General features: G+C 34.4%; 1 protein-coding gene across 2 annotated transcripts in view; it reads left to right on the plus strand.

Moving 5' to 3' along the window:
- Flo2 (Flotillin 2) overlaps positions 1-6,567 on the plus strand; it is a 248,356-nt gene that overhangs the window by 93,814 nt on the left and 147,975 nt on the right. The gene's annotated exons all lie outside the window — the stretch shown is intronic.

A 6,567-nucleotide genomic window follows, 5' to 3' on the forward strand; every position in this document is an offset into this window, starting at 1 on the left:
ACTCCTCTATGCGTTGGAAATAAATCCCATAGTAGGAGAAATAACAAAGGAGTTTAAGTTTACATACTATACTTACGCATAGCTTATTCTAGATTCCACAATAGACAAGTGGGTCGTGAACTTAAACTCAGCAGTAACATTACATGAGGTAACATGGAGACTATAGACAATGCTGACGTGATGCTCCGTGTGTCTGTATGCGCCAGTATAGCGATGACACCGGTCAGGTATGCATGTGACGAAAATCACACACGTAACTGAATGTTGACTCGTTGCAAAATGATGCGATCGACCCAATTCCGACAATCGATTGTGAAATAATGAATATCGAGTTATTTTTCGGCTTCCTGATGGTCGGTGGTTTTGCACAATGTTTTCAATGTTAAGGCTTGATTCTTATTTATCGTCAATTTAAATTCTTTTTGAGTATCTAACTTCTAGTGACATCGAATGTATTTGGCTAAAAATAACATGATTTTGAATTGTTTCCGATATTACTGTAGTTTCTCTTTCTTCAGTGGTCAATTAGTTTGCCACACCCTAGTTGCCTTATTTAAACATCAAATTCCGAACTAATGAATGAAGTATCTGTCATAACAGACTTGCTCATAAATTAATTGTTGTACAATTAATTACATAATGCCAAGGTTAGCGCCGAGTAAGGAAGCGAGCTCGATTTCATCCAGAAATCGAAAGTTCACGTAATCGGGTCGCTTACGCATACGATGCCTAGGGCAACACGAGCCTAAACCAAACCATTAAAAAAATAAACGACATACCATCTAACAAGAAAGTGCATTAAAAGAATATAGGTAACTCGAAATAATTGATATTCGATTATGAAATACGTTTTAAGATCGATAATAAATCGATTGTATTTAACGTTGAAGCGAATGTTACATGATAACATCGAACGTTTACTTTATTTATGATCAGCCAAAGGCGTATTGTGTAAACTTGAGCATTTTTTTTTCACAAGTGTGTCCTAGTTCAAAAAACATTATTTAGGTACATGAAGCATCATTAAGTTAGATAAATATTTACTAAAGGTTAATTATGGAATCAGGCGCTACTTTGCGGAAATCCATGGGATAAAATGCTAGGAAATGTATAGCGTGTATTCCGTTAAATATTTAATCAGTTAAGACATGGCACCCATGTTTTCAAGTCTCTTAAAGTCACATAAAATATGTATCATTTACATTTAAAACCAATATAATCGAAAGCAATCTAAAATCTTAGGTTTTATCACCTCTCGATGCACAACTAGCCGGAAAGGAAGCAGACTCGATTTCATCCAGAAAACGAAAGTTGTGGGTAATAAGGCCGCTTACGTCACCGACGCGGGCGCAAGTGTGAAAAGCTTTCACAGACTATGTGCTCCTAAACTGTCGCGTATTGTTCGCGTTATTTACTGTATAAACGATCAATTGTTGTGTACTTTATGTAAATATTTTGCACTTGCATAACAGTCACAATGCAGCTTGAACGAACGAATTTACGACTGTTAGCGAATTCGATTTATTATTGCATCTGTATAGTGTGTTCTCTTCCTCTCACTTGTTCCTTGTGTCCACATTTGCATATTTGCAAATCCGATTTCATTTGCATCGCATATAAATTCGATCATTTAATTACGTCTTGAGATTTAGTTCAGAATGAATAAAGTTCGATTTCAAATTGTTACAACTCTTAGAGCTTTTTTCAGTTTGTCTACTTCCCTTGATACCTGATACCCAAAACCTGCAAACCTGTGAATATTGTACTGTCAATATGCAGTCGTTTGTCAAATGTTCATCATCATATTTTCATTTTCCCTCTACAGGACACAAGCCTCTTCTCATCATACTTCGTCAATTGGTCATGACACTTGAATTACCTTCTTCTGGTAGCATTCTTTACATGCTTAACGTAACTATTGAAAACTTTGTTTAGAGATGGTCACAACGGACGTGACAGATAGGAAATAAGGCCGTATAATCTTCAGTTGATTACGTCAAGTAACACAAAACTTCTGTAATGCGATCCTTTGTGAGTGCAGAGAGTGCGGAAATTATCTTCGAGGAATGCGAATAGCCTACTTACCTCAAAGCAAATGATAAATTAATATGTATAGAGATTTCGAGGTTACTTAAGGTAAGGTCTAATTACGATTTGATTTACGGCTTTGTCTTGCTCTTGTTATTACATCACGTAATATTTTACATACATAAGATATGTAGATGATTGCACTCATTCTTCGGAAGTTTTGATCTCCGAGCTATGCAACCGTCTTGATATTAACATTCACCAGCTGCTGCTGAAAATTCATAAAAAAATTAGGTATGTAGATCCACTGTGGATAATAAAAGTTCGAACACCTCTTTTAGTATCAGCCATAGAATCTTGTAACTTCTCTTCAATATATTATGTATGGCATTATTATGCCATCTTTATAACATTAAAACCTTACAAAGTTTATGAATCAGCTGTATACTGGAAGTTGGAGTTACACACAACGACGGTTATGGAGTTCAAGCGACTTTTTGTTCACGTAAAACAACTGACACCCGTTTTTCTTGAACTTTAAGTAAATTAGTGGGTCACTATTACTAGGTGTGGGTCTCGGAAGGTTGAGCAATTATTTAATGACGAATACGCAAGCTAGATACTTAATTTTAATGGACAGCATACTGGTATTCTTTGATGGAATTATAGATATCAATAATTATAATTTATACTTACCTAATGAAGTTGTTATTTTTTTGCCACTTTTAGCAGGCGGGAATTGTTTAGGTTTTTACCATTTTGGAGAAATAGTTTAGAAATATTCGAGTGTGTCTAAATGTATCACATTCACAATTGAATCTTGTAGATGCTTGTCGAGGGATACTATTAAACACTTCTCCTGACTTTTAATTTAGTTTCTACTTGAACCTTGGATTATGGAAATGTTGGATATTCCTTCCGACGTTTTTATTTCCACAAGCAATTACATTCGGATTCGGATAAAGATTACTTCGCAACTTTGTTATTTCTCGCTGTAATTTCCAGCAAATGTGGATATTATCGTTAAATTTTGTAAAACAACGATGATAGAAATCATTTAAACATTTCTTAATGATTTACTAAAACCGGTGGTCTTGATTTGAATGCACACGAGCGGATTGTTCGAGCGAATGATTACGTAGGCTAACATAATAAATTATCGAAGGAAAGAGTGATGTAAGAAAACTTAGCAGCTAATAAAGACTAATTGCCTGTAAATAAAACTGAAGATTGGTCAAATGCTTATCAATAGTAAGGTTAATAAGTATAAATATGTCGTTGCGTGCGAATGTATGGAAAATGGTATTATTTAGGGCTGTGGTAGATGAAGAAAGAAAACTAAAATAATAGGTATATGAAAGAAAAACTGTCTTCTTTTAACATGAAAAGTGTAAAACACATAGGTAAGGCTAAAGAAAGAATAAGAAAAGGTGATTCAAATTAAGAGTAGTATGTTATCTAAATAAATCTTGAAAATGTAACATTTATCTACTAGTCCAATGGCAACATAACTAAATGTATTCGTTTCTGAAGATAAAACCTTAAGTTTATAACTTTAAGTATCTATGTACTTGTTTTAATTTCAAGCCGTGTACACTGCGGTTTATGCGGAACCCTGTTTGTATGTGTGCGTGTTACATAAGTTTGGCGTACGTGAGCTTGGACGCATTGGCGGTCGCGATGCCGACGCGATGGGATGCGTAGGCGCACGATGGATAGACAGAAAAAAAATTAAAACGATAAGTTTATGGTAGAGTTAATGTATAAATAAGTGATTTTCTTTTTCTACAGAATGTGTAGTTTGTATGTTGTCTGTCTCTTTTTATATTTAATCCAAAAGGGTAAATTCAATATGTTAACCAATCGGTTTCCTAAATTTCAGGAACCTAAGCTTCATTACATAGCAATAGAGGTCAAGCTATAACAACACGTATGCATTTGATTAGACGGAACAAATAAATGAGCTGAATACTTACTCAACAATCAACTGTAATTTTTTTACATCACTTTACTTAATACATACTTAGTAATCTGGTAAATAGGTAATAATGTGGGTTAATGACCTCAGCGCATCACTGATTATGATTCAATATTTCATAATAAGTAATTTATTCGTTGTAAATGCAATCATGTGCAGTAAATAATTTGCTGCAGTCATTGGATTAAATTGACCGCTATTTTGTACTCGATTAAATATAGATTTTATTATTTTACTTCGTTGTTAGGGTACTCGGCTGAATGTTGGGTTTTGATTGTAAAATAATTACTTTTTGATAATGACGAGAGATTCCGTCAAAAATTTTCTATTCCAAACTCATTTAGTCAAGTTTCTTGTTACTTGTTTTTATAAGTTTTATTTTGAAATATTTTTTATTTTGTTTACAATTGATGTCTTTGATTACGTAGATCCTTCCGATATCTATCGAAATACTAATGGAAAAGCAAATATTTTTTTATCTGAGCTAAGTTTGATGTTTCTCTAACAATGCAAATAAAGTCTGACTACATTAGTTATTTAAGCAGCGGTAAACCCAAATGCAAGTTACATGATGCAGTTTAGTCAAATGCTAAGTGATATAACCGAAGTGTTGGTTTACTCACCAGTTATGCACTAACTGTGAAGTTAGTCTCTGTGGTTAAAGCTGTCCTTCCACGCGCCATTTGGGAAGGCACCTTTAAGGTCTTGGTAAGTTAAAGTACAAGTCAAGAAAAGGTGGACGGATATGAAATGATTACTTATTTATTGAAATATAACAAGTTTGCAATTTAAGTCATATAAAGCACTAAACTTCCACGGATGTTTTCTATGTTTAGGATATTAACATTATAAATTATTCTTATTAATAGACCAACTAAGTAGGTATATTCTCCTATCTGGAAGGTCCTAAAAAAGAGTGCGTTTTTCTTTAAGGGAACAGTCAGGTATACTTCAGAGGTCTTGTGTCAAATGTAAACTGTGTTTTTTCTAGTCTGAAAAAGTTATATTTTAACATAAGTCAGTACAACTTATCACAATGATAGCATTGATTGAACAGTTGTGCAAGAGTGGCAAATACCGGCCGGTTACCGCGCCACCGAGCGCGTAACGCCTCGTATGCCAAGTTACTAACTGGTTCGACTGTTCTATCATAATTATTATGTGACTCATAGTAGTTGAAACTAGAAGTGGTTAAGTCTTGATCCTTCAAGTCAAACACAGTAACAAAACTGTGCTGTTTTTGGTTACACTATGCTGTAGCTCACCAAACGATTCTTTCATCATCATCCGATTTTGATTTTAGAATCGGCGAAACATGTTTTCATCCCTTACTCTCTTCTCTGCTACACATAGCGATCAAACTTAGAACACTGCTCTTCTACGTTGGATTAAGAAAAATAAGCAGACGAAAGTCTCAACGATGAGCTATAGTTATCGGCTCGGATATTGAGCTCTCGGCGGAAGAGTGGGGATCGCTTTGCGCACTGTACACTTGAGGCAATAAACCAATAAACCGCTTCTGCGCAGGTGAAGGTCAGGGCTCAATATCCGTGCCGATAACTCTACTTCAAATGTAAAGCGCCTGCCGTAATGTTGCGATTCTGCTTTCTGTATACTCCTTGCCTTATGCTTACAAAAGTATGTGTTTATAATATTTATAAAATATAATATGTATGGTGTTATTTATCACAAGATGTAAATAACGCGTTCATGGTTTTCCATCGCAATTTTATCAAGAAAACTGGATACTGGAGCCCTGTTTATAGAATTGACTACTGAATAGAATACGAAGGCGTTACATAGCTACATTGAATACGACAGCATCTTATCTAACTTTTGATTCCGCTGACATATAATACTAGAAATCTAGATACATTTGCAATCTTATTAGTTTCATTACATTATGTCCGAGATGTGAGTAGGAACTTATATATCTAATGACCGGGAAATGTTATTAAAAGATCATTGGGGTAGAAGATGTATTCACATAATTAATTGAAATTTACTAGAAAAAAGAGAATTAATTCAAGTTTACTCGTTTGGAATAGTGTGTTTGCATAATTAATAGAGACAGGCAGGTACTTTCATTTTTAAGTTTAATGGTAATAAAACTCTAGACGAAACGATATTCGCTGTGCACGTTGTTTGCCATGATATTCTTTTATAGCTATTTCATATTAGGTAATGATACTTATTAAAACGACTGTTGATCGAATATTCTGAATCTTAAAATCCTAATTCGCAATGAAGTGAATACCGTTACCACCATCTAGCGGTAATAATTCTATTTCTATGTACTGCTTGGTACTGAAGCTCTACGCTACTCAACGAAAGATGGCGCTTGGTGTATGTTTCTGCTACTCGTCAGCAGATGGCACTGTTTTTCAGTGCTCAATAGGAAAAACAATCATCCTCCCCGTTTTCTTATCATATAACACTAAAATGTATAAATGAGTGAAAGTTATGTATTAGATTATTAATTTTTAACGTTTTTTGTACAATAATTGGCAATAATATCGCTTATAAAGCACATTGAGTAGATACTTTGTAATCTGGGTGCG

Source organism: Helicoverpa armigera, chromosome 22 (genome assembly GCF_030705265.1).
Source record: "Helicoverpa armigera isolate CAAS_96S chromosome 22, ASM3070526v1, whole genome shotgun sequence".
Classification (NCBI taxonomy): Eukaryota; Metazoa; Arthropoda; class Insecta; order Lepidoptera; family Noctuidae; genus Helicoverpa; species Helicoverpa armigera.